The sequence below is a fragment of the Odocoileus virginianus genome, chromosome 22 (assembly GCF_023699985.2).
Source record: "Odocoileus virginianus isolate 20LAN1187 ecotype Illinois chromosome 22, Ovbor_1.2, whole genome shotgun sequence".
NCBI classification, from domain to species: Eukaryota; Metazoa; Chordata; class Mammalia; order Artiodactyla; family Cervidae; genus Odocoileus; species Odocoileus virginianus.
The window spans coordinates 20,937,935-20,955,532 of NC_069695.1; the positions used below are offsets into that span (position 1 = coordinate 20,937,935).

General features: G+C 48.8%; 1 protein-coding gene across 2 annotated transcripts in view; it reads left to right on the forward strand.

Annotated features, from left to right (window-relative positions):
* Positions 1-1,097: 1,097 nt before the first annotated feature.
* Positions 1,098-17,598, forward strand: part of LPIN2 (lipin 2) — a 75,211-nt gene continuing 58,710 nt past the window's right edge. Inside the window, exon 1 of one of the 2 annotated variants that reach the window (XM_070452709.1) lies at positions 1,098-1,269. The gene's annotated coding sequence lies outside the window, so the exon portion shown is untranslated. Of the gene's footprint in view, positions 1,270-1,565; positions 1,670-17,598 lie in introns of those variants that run through there. The other variant, XM_070452708.1, reaches the window with a different exon arrangement.

The window sequence follows — 17,598 nt, forward strand, 5'->3', positions numbered from 1 at the left end:
TCCTTGGGCCAAGGGAACCACCTACATTTCTGTGGGGCCCTGGTTAAGGATGGGGTGAAGCTTGGCTGAATGCTTGAGAAAGGCAGAAGGAACTTGGAGGAGGAAGTGGTTGTCTGGGTTCCTTCTGCAGAGGCCACCCAGCGGCCCTGCGACAGGGAGCTGGTTCCCTGGTCCCAGCCCCGTCAGCCCACACTCGGTCGGTGGGAAGAGACTCAGCTGCGGCTGGGCTTGGGAGGAGCTTTATATAAATGCCCTACTTTTCAATATCCTCAAAGCTGTATAAGTTGTCATCCACGGAATGCATACTGAGAAGTTAATGGAATTTGGAAGGAACACATGTACTTCCATTCATAACTTTCAGTAAGGGCATAGGCAGCGAAGAGACAAAAGCCAGTGTACAACAATAATATCCAGCCCGAGCAATCCATTTGTTTAAAAGTATATTTTTAAAAGGGGATGTGTAATAAGATGGGAGGTGCGGGGAAGTAATCAAACAGATGTGCTACTGATGATTGAAAGTGGATTATGAAATACTGATGCCTTCTTTTCTGCCCTTTACTGTGCTCAGTCGCGTGGGACTCTTTTACAACCCCCTGGACTATTCATGGGAGTCTCCAGGCAAGAATACTGGAGTGGGGTGCCACTTCCTTCTCCAGGGGACCTTGCAGATCCAGGGATCAAACCCGTGTCTACTGCGCCTCCTGCACTCGCAGGCGGGTTCTTTACCACTGAGCCACCTGGGAAGCCCCTTTCATATTTATTCTTTTTGGGGAATTGGGCTCTAAGATGCTCGTGACGCGCCGAAGGGTTACCATGGGGACCAGGAGTCACTATTACAGAAAGGTAACATTTGGATGGCCCCACGCCCGCCAGAGGCCGGGGCTGGCCGAGCGCGCGGGAAATAGGAGGCTCGGCGGCGCGCGGGGCCGCGGTCTGGAGGGCGGCGCGTGGCCGGGAGGGGGCGGTGGAGCGGCGGCGTCACGTGGCGGGGCGGGGCCTGCGAGTCGCCCGCCTGCCCGCCCGCCGCCGCCGCTCCGCCGCCCCGCCGCCGCGTCCCATTCATGAGGGCCGCCCGGCTCGGCTGCGGCCCAGGCGGCTCCCGAGGCAGCGGCGGCGGCGGCGGGCTCCCGGGCTCCGCGCGCGCCCCAGGCCGGCCCCGCCCCCTCGGCCGCCCGCGAGCGCGCCCAGCCCGGCGAGTCCTCGCTGAAGCCGTCCGGCCGCCGCCTGCCCTCCGGGCGCCGGCGCGGGCCGGGAGCGGAGTCGCCGCAGGTAAGCGGGGTCGCGGGGCCGGATCCTCCCCGCGGTGAGGGGGTGGTGGGGAGGGGCGTCTCCAGCTCGGCTGCAGGCCGAGCCCCCTGCCTGCGCCCCCTGCGGGCGGGCGGGGAGACGCGGAGAAATTCGGCGCCCCCGGCGCGCGAGCGGAGGGTGACTCCGGGCCTCCTCGCCCGGCCCTGCGGCGCGGAGGCGGAGCTGCGGTCCCGGAGACGCTCTGCCGCGCGGGTCCCGGCGAGGGAAGCGCCGCCGGAGGCCTCGTCTCCATCCTGCCCCCGGGCCTGGGGGAGGGGGCCCGGCACGTGATCGCGGCGCGGCCGGGAAGTTGCTGTTATTTCTCTGCGGCCGTTCGTTTTCCTCGCGTCTCCGCCTCCGGGCTGTGGACCGGATCCCGAGTGTGAGTAGTTCTCCTCCTCCTCCCAGACCCCCTCCACGCACACATCCCGGTCTGCGTCGACCATGTGCAAAGGATGCTGAGGCTTTCTCTCTCGACTTCTGACCCCGGCGGGTCTCCATCTCTCCCTCGCCCGGGTAGATGGAGACTGTTCCCAGTGAATACTGGGCATGTGGCCTGGAAGACACTTAGGAAAACCTTTACCAGAAAGATCAGCCTCCCTTTCAGAAAGTGCTGGAACTCGGACAGTTCGGAAATGTTAAGAATTAACTTAGCAAACCGCTAGGTTCATTTAAAAATCCACGATTGAAAAAGTGCCCCCCTCCCCGCCCCCGATTGAAAAAGTGCCCCTTGCCTTGGTGTCAGGCCAGGCCCTATTGAAGCTCTTTGCCCAGTGCGGATGCTCGGGAGTGTTACTGGTTACTGAAATTTGGCCTGGCTGGTTCCTAAAGCTTTGACAGCACGTAGCCAGCCCTGAGATAGATTTTGAAGTATTTAGAAATTGTTTAGGGCTTATATGATGATGGCTTATATGATGGCTTATATGTTGATGGCCTGATGTTGATTGTACTCAGCTGCGGTAACATTGCAAAGGGCGGCAGGTACAGCAGAGGTGGGATCCGCAGGGGAAGGGCCCCCTAGTGCAGCATCCTCTCTGCTGAAGGGGTGGCAGCCTCAGGCCATCCTGGGCACGAGTGTGAAAAGGCCCCAGGCCAGGGGTGGAAGGGCATTGGACCGTGTGGGTGGCCGATTCCCTCCAGTTTCAAAGTGCAGATGTGGGTGATGTGTCAGATTGAAGCACCTCCAGGCCCAAGGGTGGATGGTGAAGCCCGAAGAATGCTAGAAATGAGACTGGTAGGTTCTGTTGTGATTGATGGCGAGGTTGAGAACCAACTAGAGAAGCTTTGTTTTGGAGGAACTGGAAATGGGAGCATTGGAAAGCCATCTGACACTACAGTAAAGACACCGGTGAAAAGCACATGATTAGGATCCGCTGGACTCTGTGTGGTTGCTCCATTGTTCTTGTGGCTGCGAAAGGTGTTCGTCACTGGGGATTGCCACGTTTGGGTTACTGACTGCACCCTCTCCTATAGTAGACTGTGTCCTAGAAGGCCAGACTCTGGTTGCTGCCAGCTCCCAGGGTAAGGCTAGCTTCTAGAAGCATCTCTGTGGAGGTCTGTAGAATGAAGGTAGAAAGAAGCGGACAGTGTCTCCATAACAGTGATCTCAGAGCTGGTGGCACTCTCCTGAATTGTGAGCCCTGGATGCACAGTCCGGGCCAGGCCACTCACTGGAGGTGGTTGGTAGTGGTGGCTTAGCCGCTCAGTCGTGTCAGACTCTCTGCGACCCCATGGACTGTAGCCTCCCCGGGTCCTTTGTCTGTGGGGTTTCCCAGGTTAGAATACTGGAGTGGGTTGCCATTTCCTCCAGGGGATCTTCCCGACCCAAGGATCCAACCTACCTCTCCTGAAACGAGTTGGACATGACTGAGGGACTTCACTTTCACTTTCTTTGCTGCTGAGCCGCTGGGGAAGCCCCCACCCGCGGGAGGTGGTCAGTGAGCTGATGTGCGTTACAGCGAACGTTTTGCGGTGTTTACATATTAACTTGAGCTTAGAGACAGCTTGGTTCTCTGTGTTGGCAGCTGTGCTGCTTCATCTATAGGCACTTGCTCCTAGGTGGCAGCGGTGACACCCAGCTGGAAGCTTCGTCTAGTAAGGAGGTGGATTCAGCTGCCTCCCTTGGGTGCTTAGCAACCTGTCAGGAAGTGCCCGTTCAAACAAGTCTGCCCACCTTTAATTTAAATCCTTTTGATCCGACCCCAGCGGCTGTCACTGTGTGTGTACGTGTGTGCCCACATTGAGTTGCCCATCAATCACTGGGCAGTGGTTTGGGGCCTTTACTTTGAAAGCCTATTTTAGTCTGTGTTATTTCTCTACATTTAGAAGTAAGTTGTTTTCCTTCTGGCTGAGCCCCAGAGTCCTCTGACTTATCATTTGCCTTCTTTATGATGAAACAACACACAGGTTGGTATGCAGCACCTTCTGTTGGCAGTGCGTGTATGCTCGGTTGTGTCCGACTCTGTGACCCCATGGACTGTAGCCCACCAGGCTTCTCTATCCATATGGAGTCTCCAGGCAAGAATACTGGAGTGGGTTGCCGGGCCCTCCCCCAGGGGTTCTTTCCGATGCAGGGGTTGAACCCACTTCTCTTGTGTCTCGTGCATTGGCAGGCAGAATCCTGTATAAATGCTGTCGTACTACAGCTTTGGGATAGTTACTACAGGCTGGAGCAGGGTGCTTTATGACTTTATCTTAGTAATAAAGTACTTAAATGAGTCATTTTGGTGGCTTTGCTGGCTAATAGCGGTTATTTTGGGAATCCACCTTCCCTGCCTTGGGCTTGAGTCTTTTATTTTACTTACACTCTGTCACTCCAGCTAGACACTTCACATGTGTCCTGTCCCATCATCCAGGGTGAAAGTGGAGAGTGAGTCGCTTGGGATCTCTGTGAGGCCTTGGCAGCGGGAAGCTGGGTCCAGGTGGTCTGGCCTGCTCAGGAACCCTGGGACTGAGGGATTCGGCTCCTAAGTATCCATTCCCTCTAGAGGGAAGAAGGAAAAGAAAATCCCAAAAAAGAAAATCCACTAGGAGATAAATGGTGCTGCAATGCAAGATAAAGCCCTGTAGTGTGACCTTTGGGATTAAATGATGATAAATTATATTGTACAGTCTTGTTTGCTTCACTGATTAAGTTTAGAATCTTTTTTCCTCTAAAGACTTTGAGTGCTAAATTTCGTTGATGCTGTTTGTCAGTTAGAGTGGTGTTAAAACTGCTGCAAAGAAATGAAGAAAGGAGCCAGAATGCATTCACCTGGTAAAGCGAGGCTCCTTGGCCACAGCATCAGCCCCTTTCCCTGCCTTCATCTCAGGTCCATACCAGGAGGGTGTGGCCAAACCCCAAGGAGGGGTTTATATGACTGTTAGGTAGAAAGTGAAAGTGAAAGTCGCTTAGTTATGTCCACCTCTTTTTGACCCCATGGACTTCTCCAGGCTAGAATACTGGAGTGGGTAGCCATTCCCTTCTCCAGGGAATCTTCCCAACCCAGGGATCAAACCTGGGTCTCCTGCATTGCAGGCGGATTCTTTACCAGCTGAGCCACAAGGGAAGCCCAAGAATACTGGAGTGGGTAGCCTATCCCTTCTCCAGCAGATCTTCCCAACCCAGGAATCGAACCAGGGTCTACTATATTGCAGACAGATTCTTTACCAACTGAACTGTCGGGGCGGGGGAAGGGGGCTTTTAAAATTATTTTTAGACTATTTATATCAAATACATGATTTGAGAGACTACATACATGTTTGGGGGCTGGGACTAGAGGTGATCTTTTAAAAAGCCATTTGGAATGTGTGGCCAGTTTTTGTCATGTTTGCATTTAGAACTTTATTATGCAGTGTTGTGTGTATCTTCAGTGTCCTATATTTTCAACGTGAACTATCCAAATAAGACTTCCCTGCTCCTTCGGAGGAGAAGCACTGACTCCCAGGAAAGCAGTGCTTGCCTTGCCCTGGTAGCTGGTGGATTGCCTTTATCTGACTTTCTTGGCATATGTGAACAATTTATAGATAAAGTCTTCCGTCATTAATCTTATGAATAGTAACTGAGTCCGTTGCCTTTGTTTCATTTCATATCCTTATTTATTTTCTGTACCAATTCCCTTGATTGTTTCATAATATGTAAGTTTGTCTGAACTGCATCAACTGATTTTTTTTTTTCCAACCAGGAAGTGTATAAGAATCTGCCTGTAATACGGGAGACCCAGGTTCGATCCCTGTGTCAGGAAGATCCCCTGGAGAAGGGAATGCCAACCCACTCCAGTATTCTTACCTGGAAATCTCATGGACAGAGGTGTCTCGGGGCCTACAATCCATGGGGTCACAGGGAGTTGGACACGACTGACTTAACAAGGGACTGACACTTTGAGAGTATAAGTAAAATTCAGAGGGGTCTGTAAATTCTAAATTGTTTTCAGCTTCTAGCATTTTTTCCATCTTTCCTATTCAAGAATCTGGAATGGTCCTTTGAGCCTGTTTTAGCAAATCTGAATTTCTCCTCTCTCAGTTCAATTTCCTCCCAACCATCTCCACCTGCCTGAACTTTTAATCCTCTCAGGCTCACTTCCCTTGATGAACCTCAGCTGCAGGGAGGCATGCCCTTTGCATGTGGTGATACAGTTGCTTTTTCGTTTGTTCTCGGCTGCTTTGGGTTTGCTCTCAAGTCATCTCTGGCTTTCCTCTAGCTGCTCACCAGGGTCAGAGGAAACAGCAACTGTTGCCTTAGCTTTCAGACACTCCCTGTAGCCAGTCTGCCCCCTTTGCTCTGTAAATATTGAACCAGAGGGAGTAGAGGAGGGGTGGACTGTTGGATGGAAGACGCAGCCAGATGTGAAGGCTTGTTGTATTCTAGCGAAAAGACAATTTGAAGAGGGAAGGAGCACTTAAACAGGGGCACCATTGGGGACCGGTCATGGGGACAGGAGCTGTAGGTTTACAAGTCTCTGTGAAGGGAAGAGGAGGAGGGGACAGGTCTTCACGGGTTGATGTGTGGAAGGAATCAGACCCAGTGTGCCCAGGTGGCGGTGCACACCTAGTACCTGCAGGGCACCTGTGGTGCTCTCTCCAGTTGTCTTGAGTTTTAACTTTTTTGTCATTTGTTAATTTAGTTGTTACATATTTTGCTTAACATTACAGGGAGTGCAAAGGAATGTGGATTTGAAAAGTTTAAGAAACACAATTAAAGACACTAATATTTCAAAGAGAAGAGGTACCAGTAGCTAGGTCTAGAAGTGACTTGGTTTTGGTGAGTATGATTAAGTAATTGTAGATGAAGAAGAGACTCTGAGGGCAGGGAAAACCTCCTTCAGGTTTTCCTGAAGCTGGGACTAGTGACTTTCTCGCAGGAAGGAAGACGGGTATGTGGCACCAAGTAACATTTTCAGTGGCTGAATGTCTGCATTTACCTATTTCTGAAACATAATGGAAGGGGTGATATTATTGTGTTTTTCAATCTTTAGTTCCAATCTTTACTAAGATGTTTTCCTTTTTATAGAAAAAGGATCGTAATTATAAAGAAGTTCATTGGTTAATCTGGAGTGGAAATCTACCTGCGAGCCTTTCTTCTGCCTCTGAATAAGCAGAGGCAGTGTGCGGTGGTCACGATGGTTCTCATCTCTTCATTTAGTGGTGATGTGATGTTTTTTGCTCCTGATAAGCTAGGTGTGTCCTGCTGTACTAGAGACATGCGGTTTCATTCATTCTGAAAGGCCCTTGAAAGGTAGAAGCTCTTCAGTATAAACTCATCCATTAATTTTATTGTATGATTTTGTATAGTTATCAACTGGGCAACAGTGAAACCATCACAGTTCATGTGAATTAAATACTCTGAATTGCTGCTCCCTGGTATGAAGTGGTACTTCCTCTGATGGGTGGGTCATACACCTATGACCCTTGTAAACTGATGTCTTTTCCGAACCAGCGTAAGTCAAGGAGTGATTGGGCTTAGAGGAGACCCCGAGGGGACATACTTTTTGTTTCAATATTCTGTATGAATATACTTTTGCCTCTTCAGTAGTCTACGTGTAATTATGTTTCTCTTTGTAAAACTTCCAAAGAATCTACCCACATATTTCTTTAAAATTTCAACATTTTTGGATGAATTTAAGTAACATTAATAGCCATAACCAACCCAATGGACATGAACTTGAGCAGACTCTGGGAGATAGTGGAGGACAGGAAGCCTGGCGTGCTACAGTCCATGGGGTTGCAAAGAGTCAGACACGACTTAGCGACTGAACAAGAAAGATAATCATAACGTCTTTTTACATAAGACCTACACAGAAGCAGGACTTATTTAGGGAAGCATCATTTAAGAGAGAAAGCTCTCTGTTTTATAACTAAATATGTGTATTAAACCAGTGCTTTTTGAGAAAGAACTGATCTTTTGTTGACCTGGCTCAACCAATTCAAAAAACTTGCCTAAGTAATGTTATTTGAAAAGTAAGAATTTGGAATTTGGGGGCCTTTAAAAGATAGCTGCTCCATCCACTGAGGCTCTCCGTCTGCAAAATGGTACTGATGTCTACTTTTAGGAACACTGCATGTTTCTAGGAGGTGCTTACTGTTTGTAAGACCTTGTCATCATCATTGCAGTTACATGATTGAACACTTTCTTAGGGCAAGGCGTCATGGTTCACACAAATTATCTCAAGAGTCATGACGACTCTGGGAGGTGGAGATAATAGACCCATTTTCTAGGCAAAGATGGTGAGGCTGGAAGAGCTTTGCCAAAGGCTGGCATCTCTGCAGGGGGTGGTGCTGCCGTCGCCCCATCACCACCGCTCTGCCCAGGGACTGTCAGAATTCACCTGTGTTTGTGCGACAGGCTGGAGTCAGTTTCGGTCTTTGTTTTGACTTGATTAGGTAACACTGGAGAACTAATTCTTGATGTCAACGTCTATCAGTTGCTAGAAGGCTAGCACCTGCTGTGTAGGCGCCTTGGGTTTCTCTGAGGCGTTTGTGTGTGAAAGCCAGCAGTGCCAGGGGGAGAACCCCGGAGGCTGTGGGGCTGGGGCCGCGCTGGAATCGGCAGGACTGTGTGATGCCAGGTCCCTCTGCCTGCCTCCCCTGGCACAAGCACATCGCTGGGCTGAGTCGGGACGGAGCATTTAAAACATGGCCCCTAAATGCTGGCTGAATATTGCTCTCAGCTGAGTCCCCGAGGACGCTGATTCTGTTTAGTGTCGAGGAGACCTGGGCTCAGTTGGACTTCTGGAGACATCGTTTGTCAGAATCCAAGAAGCTCCCTTCCTCAGGGATCTTCCCGGGTACTCTGGACTGTCGACTTGCGTGTCCTCTGTGACTCCTCGTTACCTGGGACTGGACTGAGGGTCTCAGCCCCGAGTCCAACGTGGCCAAGCTGGACAGGGCTTCCAGCTGTCTCCTCCACACTGGAGCCTCTCCCCTCACATGGGGGCAGCCAGCTGAGACCCCTAATGCTGTTGAGTTTGAGGGTTTCTTAATTGGTGCTTTCTTCACTGTATCGTTTGACTCAACTTGCCAACTCCATCTGCAGAAAGATTCTCTCTAATGGAGTTTTCCTTACTGTGAATAAATTAACGATTTGGGATTTATCAGCTCTTCGGTACAGGGGAACTTCCCATTAAACAAACACATTCATGGACCTTCAGGAATTTCCACGTTTTTAAATATACTTTTGGCCTTAAGTTGACTCAGTTGTCTCATCTGTAACGTGGGAACAACAATACCTATACAACTGGGCTGGTTCTCAGGGTTGGAGGATGATGTGTGTTAAATGTCAGAGCCTCGATCCACCCCAGGACCCAGGCAGGGTGGCAGGCTGGGAGCTCTGACTAGACTAGGGCAAAGGGCCGGAAGGCAGCAGAACATCCCTCTTGCCCTGAAGTAGCTTGCAGTCTTGTCAGGGAGTTAAGTCTGCTTCTCTGTGAAGCTGGATGGGGAGGGGTTGAAAGGGAGCCAAGGAAGAATCAGTGAGACCTCTGTGCTTGTATTTTTAGCACGAGAATATGATGTTTGGTTGAAAGATGTTTATGTCTCAGAAATATGATTGCTTCCTGTGCGTAAAATTTCTTCCTTGACCCAGTAACTTTAAACTTTATAGTGTCAAAATAGGAAATATGTTTTTGTAAGTCAGCAGTTTTGTATATATTTTATGTACTATATACATTTACAAATTTAAGCCTTGGAATTTTTGCCATCATTTTCGCTCTGGCTGTGTGAATCTTCTTGTCCAGGCCTGTAGGGAGAGCCTTGTCTGTATCTGCAAAGCAGAGCTGTCTTCTGTACTTGGAATATACACTGCAGATGAGCGCTTAATTAAAAGAAAATTCTGTTGCTGACTACTTTATAATTGGTCTCTAAGTAGTTGACATTTTTCTGCAAACTTCAATCATTTTCATAAAAAATTTACTTAGATTATAAAACTATGTGTAGTTTTATTCTCTGCTAGTTGAAAAATACTGATATACCTGCATTGCTATGGTAGCTGATCTTTTTTTCCCCCAACTGCTGAATGTCTTCCTGGTAAAATGCTGGCTGAATCTTTTGCTGATGTCCTTGCCATCAACTGGGAAAGGGCTTCTGTGTAGGGCTCCCCTGGTGGCTCAGATGGTAAAGAATCTGCCTGCAATGTGGGAGACCTGGGTTCGATCCCTTGGTCGGGAAGATCCCCTGGAGAATGGAATGGCTACCCACTCCTGTATTCTTGCCTGGAGAATTCCATGGACAGAGGAGACTGATGGGATACTGTCCATGGGGTCACAAAGGGTCAGACACGACTGAGCAACTTTTACCTTTTTCTTTCTGTTAGGACATTTCCCTACCCCACACAAATCATCTGGATAACATACTAGGAACTCTGCTGTATTTAAATTTCCTGGTTCGTTTGTTTGATCTTGTTAATGAGAAGTACCTAAATCTCAAATGGACCACCAGGGCTGATGCTGAGAGTTGGAAAAGAGCTTCTCCTAATTAAAAGCCAAGCAAAACAAAACCTCACGGTGCTCCTACGTGCTTGGTGTTTATTTCTCTTTTCTCTAGTAGATTGCATTCCAGTAAACAAGGTTCTTTTTTATAAGGCTGCATCACATAGTAAATCTCTCCATCTTAAGACATTTTAAAGTATATGTGTGTATATATATATCTTTATATGTAGTTTAAAAATTGAAATAGTACTTTGAATACTTTCTCACTCTTGATCACGGCTTCCTGAAAGCAACTCCTTTCAACTGTTCTGCCTGTTTTGTGTGGGACTTCGATCCGTGTGTGTGTGAGTGCACACACGCGCATGCTTGCACCTCGATAACCTGGTTTTCTGATTGGAGCCCTTCTCAGAGAAAGTGACTTTCTGGTGTGTGAGGTGAAGATTCATCTCCTGTATAACCCTCGTTACATTTCCTTCCATCCTCCCAACATAACTGTATTACAATGTATTTTCTCAATATTCGGTGTTTATGTTTTCATGACTGAATATGGTTCAGAGCCAAGCCTGTGCAAGGATCCTGTTTGTTCAGCAGTTCCAGTCCTTGTCTTCTCCGGAGTTAGTTGTGTTGGCGTGTGTGTCAGGCCCCCAGCTCCTGACAGAGCTCCGGACCCCTCGCCTGCCTCGGGCCTGCCCTCCTGCTGGGCAGGTGCAGGGAGGGCTACTGGAGGTCAAGGGCCCCTCCCGTCGTGACCGCCTCCCGTGGAGCCGGGAGGGGGGTGCTGCCCCTCCTGTCTGAGACGCCCGTGGGAACGTTCAGTTTGGAAAATCATGATTTTGACTCGGAAGTTTTCTTGTAGTTGTCGTGGTTTCTGACATCCCCCCACCAAGCAGAGCTTCTGAGCACTTTCTGACTGTGTGATCCTCCTTTTTTTCCCCTGCATTCATCTTTCATCTTTCAAAAGCATGACATCTTCCACTTCCTCTAACCATGCTTTTTGTACTTGCCGGTTACTCCTCTTGTGTTTCTTCCTGTTGACCTGGTGAGTGGATTCCTGTGCTAGGGCTGCCATCACAAAGTGCCGCAAATGATGAACTAGACCCAGACACGTGCTGTCTCAGAGTTCTGGAGGCCGCGGGTCCGAGGTCACGGTGTCAGCAGGATGGTTCCTCCAGGGCCGCCTCTCTTGGTTAGGTGCCAGCCTTGGCATTTCTTGTGGGTGAGCACTGTGATCTCCTCCTCATGTTCTCGTGGCCTTCTCCCCGGGTGTGTGTCTGTGTGTGTCTCTTTGTCCAGGTCTCCCCTTTTTATAAGGGAGCCAGTCATTGGTTTAGGGCCCATCCTGATGACTGCATTTTAACTCAGTTAACCTCTGTAAACATCCTGCTTCCAGATAAGGTGGAGTTGTGACATGTTGAGGGTTCGAACATCGACTTACCCTGGGTCACAGTTAGCTCAGAAGAATGAGTTTCAAGAGGGAGTGTTGATCAGGTAACACCCTCTGTGTCAATAGCGTGTCCTGTTATTGTAACCTCTTAAAAGATGCTTTTAGTCACATCCGTCTTCACTGAAGATCAGAAAACCACTCTCGGAAAGCAATTTTTCGATTGCAGTTGCAGATTTTTGTTCAGACCCTGTGACTGCTAACATTTCCACTGGTTTCCTGAATGTTTTATAACTTGGCACCTGAGTCACCTCATTTTCTACTCCGGCCTTGACTCTGCAGTAATTTGAAGGTTGGCAAAATGCCTAAAGAAAGAGCAGCCGCAGAGTCCTGTGAGAGTGAATCGAAGTCTGTCCCTGCGTGTTAGGTGAGCGCGGTCCGGGGGTCCTGTGCTGCCTCCCGGCTGAGGCTTTCACCTGAAGTCACCCCCTCCATTCCTTCCTCCCTGCGCCCTTTGACCTCCCTCATAGTCGTTATCCCGGTCTAGCATCGTCTTTGTCTTTGTCTCTCTCTCCCCTTAGCGTTAGAGTATAAGTGCTGTGTGGGCAGGTGCCTGGTCCGCCAAGTTCACTGCTTGATCCCAGCTCAGAATCGAACATTGAATAGCACGTCCAACTAGATGCTGTTTTTAAACAGATCAATGTGGGAAACAGGCTTTGTTTGGTTTCCAACATTACAAACGCAGCTTCACTGACCCGCTGTTGCTGTTGGGAATCCTCTCTCTCCGTGAAGGAGCTCGTGTTCCCCGGGGCGGGGTGGGGGAGAAGGAGGCGCTGGCCACAGCTGCTCTCTGTCCACCCAGGGCCCGGAGAGGGATGGCCCCTCCTGACATGTCTGAAAACTCCCCCGGGGCCCCGGTAAGCACAGTGCACAGTCAAGCAGGACGTGAAATTCGAGTCGTGTTTGCACTGGCCTAGCTGGAAGGCTCTTCCAGGTTTCCCCGGGGCCTTCTGCAGCTGCAGCCTGGGATGCCAGAGCTGGGTGGCTGCCTGGGAGTCCACAGCCTTGCCTCCCAGCCTCCTGATCGCCACGTGCTGTCTGAGACAGACAGTCCCCAGGTGGTTCCAAAAAGAAGAGGAGGAAGTGGTGAATTTGTGCTTCCCGATCTGAAAGACTTCCCTCTGAGATACCAGGGCTGCATTTCTGAGAGTGAAATGCAGGCCCCTGCGGCTGTCTGTTTTATGGGAGCTGAGGCCTTTTGGCCACAGTCATGACATCAGTTAACTGAGCTGATGGCTTGGTGCTTGTCTTTTTTTTCTTGTTCGTTTAATTGTTGTGCTGCAAGTCATGAGGAGAACCCTCCTCTCCACCGCAGGAGTCACTGAAAGGTGATCGAGGCAGAGACACAGGCTGGTCTCATTGTTTATGCGGCAGAAGTTAGGGTTGTGGCACCGGAGCGCATCGCGGCTCTCTGAAACCAGGTGAGATCCGTTCCCGCACAAGGGCTCGGCATCTGATGATGGCCAGGGCTGTCGCCCTGACCTCCCTAATGCTCCTTTCAATTTGTTAAGAGAAATACAGGCCTCAGAAATGAACTGTGCACGCTTGTGAAGTGTTGCAGCTGTCACCTCTCACGCAGTGGTTTACAGTCGGCCTCGGCGTTCCTGGAAAATGTACGGAACTTGGTGCCTGTGGCAAGGTCTCTGTGAAGCCAGATGGTGGGGTGGGGTTCTGTCGTTCTGGGGGTGTGTGTGTCTGTGTGTGTGTGAGGAACTTGGTGCATAGATACGTACATACATACTGTGTGTGTGTGAAACTTGCTGCATAGATATGTATGTGCATACTCTGTGTGTGTGTGTGTGAGAAACTTGCTGCTTAGATATGTATGTGCATACTCTGTGTGTGTGTGTGTGTGTGTGTGTGAAACTTGCTGCTTAGATATGTATGTGCATACTCTGTGTGTGTGTGTGTGTGTGTGTGTGTGTGAAACTTGCTGCTTAGATATGTATGTGCATACTCTGTGTGTATGTGTGTGTGTGTGTGAGAAACTTGCTGCTTAGATATGTATGTGCATACTCTGTGTGTGTGTGTGTGTGTGTGTGTGAAACTTGCTGCTTAGATATGTATGTGCATACTCTGTGTGTGTGTGTGTGTGTGTGTGTGTGTGAAACTTGCTGCTTAGATATGTATGTGCATACTCTGTGTGTATGTGTGTGTGTGTGTGAGAAACTTGCTGCTTAGATATGTATGCATACTCTGTGTGTATGTGTGTGTGTGTGAGAAACTTGCTGCTTAGATATGTATGCATACTCTGTGTGTGTGTGTGTGTGTGTGTGTGTGTGTGTGTGAGAAACTTGCTGCTTAGATATGTATGCATACTCTGTGTGTGTGTGTGTGTGTGTGTGTGTGTGAGAAACTTGCTGCTTAGATATGTATGCATACTCTGTGTGTATGTGTGTGTGTGTGTGTGTGAGAAACTTGCTGCTTAGATATGTATGCATACTCTGTGTGTGTGTGTGAGAAACTTGCTGCTTAGATATGTATGCATACTCTGTGTGTGTGTGTGTGTGTGTGTGTGTGAGAAACTTGCTGCTTAGATATGTATGCATACTCTGTGTGTGTGTGTGTGTGAGAAACTTGCTGCTTAGATATGTATGCATACTCTGTGTGTGTGTGTGTGAGAAACTTGCGTGCTTAGATATGTATGCATACTCTGTGTGTATGTGTGTGTGTGTGTGTGAGAAACTTGCTGCTTAGATATGTATGCATATTCTGTGTGTGTGTGTGTGTGTGTGAAACTTGCCGCTTAGATATGTATGCATACTCTGTGTGTGTGTGAGAAACTTGCTGCTTAGATATGTATGTGCATTGTGTGTGTGTGTGTGTGTGTGTGAGAAATTTGCTGCATAGATATGTATGCATACTGTGTGTGTGTGAGAAACTTGCTGCATAGATATGTATGTACATACTGTGTGTGTGTGAAACTCGCTGCATAGATACGTACGTACATACTCTCCTGGGATGAGAGCAGCCCCCAGTGCCCACCGAGGTGGGACTGGTGGATGGTGATCATTGGTGGACGTTATTCATGATGAAAAACACTGGTGTTTAAGTAACAGATGCATATGTTGTTAATAAGATCTAAAATTCACCCATAAGCTCTGATTACCTCAAGTTCTTAGTTTTGCACTCCGTTAGATGGCTGATAAGGAATCTGTTCACACTTCTGCAAACAGTGTCTGTGAAGGAATGAGCAGAAAAGCCCGCTCAGTCCAGGGGCAGTATCTGCATGTCAGCAACGCTGTCATTCTCACACGTTTGGGAACACCCCATCCTTTTAAAATTGCTTTCAGTCTTGAAATACATCTCTTCATACTCAATGGTGGAAGATCTTTACCCTTATGGAAATAACCAGAATTCATTCAGAGCAAACCTGGTGGATGAGGCAAGTGAGAGAAATGAATCACAGCTACTTTTGTACTGTTTGAGTTGTGACTGCATAGTAGTGATACTGGCTTTTATCCTGTGTAACACCTAAATTTAAAGAAGAAAGAAACTAATGACATGCCGGACAATGGTACAAAAATAGGATTGGTTTGTTGCGCACCCCTCAGCAGTGATTAAGGTGAGCATTCACGTTAAATAGTTAGGTCACGTGTCAGGGTGACTAAGCAGTTTTACACCAAAACTTGGAAGAAGGGAATATGTGGGGAAAATGTCTTCCCGTTGCTTGGGGAGGCCAGTCTAGGATGGACGAGGGTGCAGGGCGGGGGGTGGGGGGTGCAGGTCTGTGAGTAGCTGGATCCAGCCTTCCTACCTGAAGACCTTTGCCTACACCTCTCAGGCTCTTCTGACCCAGGTCAGCCCTAATTTGACTCTTTGGGGCTGGAATCTCTGAGTTAAGACTCACATACTATTTGCACAAATAGGCTGAAGGGTAGACCTCACTTGGGTGGGCCTTACGGAGCAGGAAATGGTTTGGGAAGCTAAAATGAGAGCTTAGAAGAACTATTGACTGAAGTGGGAGTTAAGTCATAGGTCACTTGTTTACTTTCCTGTGTTCCTCAGTGAATAGTGGGCTCCTTGACGGCAGGGGTCCTAGCCTAATATCACCTGTTAGGCTCCTGTGTGACCCAGGTCTTTTCAATACAGAGCTCCCTCTACTTAAGAATAGGGTTACATCTTGATGAACTCATCCTAAGTTGAAAGCATCCTAAATAAAAAATACATGTAATACACCCCTCACCTGCCAAGCATCACAGCCCAGCCTACCTTAAACGTGCTCAGAACACCTCCATTAGCCTAGAGTGGGGCAGGATCAACTGACAGAGCCTGCTGTGCCGTGAAGTGCTGACTGTTCCATGTGACGGGTTGCTGTCCTGAAAGTGAGGAACACAATGGTGGTCTGGGTGCAGGATGGCTGTAAGTGTATCATCACTGGCCCTCACTATCGGGCGGCTGGCTGGCAGCTGGGCTGCCTCTGGCCAGTGCACGAGAGAGGATCGCAGAGCCGGCAGATCCCTAGCCTGGGAAAAGATCAAAATTCAGAATGCAAAGTAAGGTTTCTGCTGAATGCATATTGCTTTTGCACCATTATAAAGCTGAAAAGTCATAAGTTGAACCATTGTAAAGTTAAAAATTCACAAACCAAACCATTATAAGTTGCGGACGGTCTGTACGTTGTTTTTTAATGAAGGAAGAAGACTCATACTTGTTAAGTACCTAGTAGTGTCCATGTGCTACTGTTGCTGAACCAAACTCAGGCCTGCTCACCCACACACAGTGAAGTCAGTCTCCTGACACCAGGTTGTGGTGAAGGAAAGGGCAGTATTTATTCAGGGCGCCAAGCAGGGGGTCCAGGGCAGCTCGTGCTCAAAACAGCTGAACTCCCGGTGGCTTTTGGTAAAGCATCTTTAAAGGCAAGGAGAGGGAGTGTGTCCTCGCTGGTGCACGCTTCTCTGACTGGCTGATGGTGTGATGACAACATGGGTAACATTGTCAGTCCTTCGGCTCCAGGAGGTCTGGGGGCTGTCTGCTCATGGCCTCAGGTGGTTAATTTCTTCCATTTGGTGGAGGTTTCAGCATCTGTAAAACAAGTCAGGAAATGTTGTGTTGAAACATCAGATGCTGTTATCTAGGCACTTCAGAGAGGCACTTCTAGGCAGCTCCCCTCCTGCATATGGGGACGGGGTCTGTCCCTGGAAGGCCCTACAGGGTCCTGCTCAGTTACATAGGACTCTGAGCTCCTTGAACTCTGGAAACAGTCCCCCCTGGTGGACACTGCTGTGATCCCGGCTCTGGGGGGGGGGGGGGGGGGGAGTCGTGTGGGGCTCTGGTCAGACTGAAGCTCAGGATGGTTACGTGTCACAGAACCTGGGAAGCTGTGGAGCCATCATTTAAGACTGCCTAAATTCAGAGCCCAAGCTGTGTGCCTAACCAGAACCAGTGCATAAATACAGGGCCACATGCCATCTAGATAAACCGTGGCTCTTAACTGGAAGAATTTTGCTCCCAGGGGACACTCAGAAATGAGGGAGACATGTTTGGTTGTCTTGGCTGGGGAGATGGCCACTGACATTATGTGATGAGTTGGAGTCGGTGGGGGGTGGGGGTGGGGATGGGTAAGAGATGCTACTCCCTCCACACACTGGCGAGGTTTTCCTGCATCCTCAACGCTTTTCTGTTTGGTTTTTTGAAAATGGCCATCAATAAGTATGAAGTGGTATTTCTTTGTGGTTTTGTTTGCATTTCTTTAGTGATTAGCCATGTTAAGCATCTTTCATGTACTTAACTGGCCATTTGTGTATCTTCAGAGAAATGCTTGTGCAGGTCTTTTGCTGATACTTTGATAGGGTTTCCTTTATGCTGGTGAGTTGTACAAAAGTTCTTTACATATTGTGGACATGAAACTGTTACTAGATATGTGATTTGCAGGTATTTTCTCCCATTCTGTAGTTTGTCATTTAACTTTCTTGATAAGGTCCTTTGATACAGGGGAAAAAACTTTTAAATTTTGATGGAATGCAATTT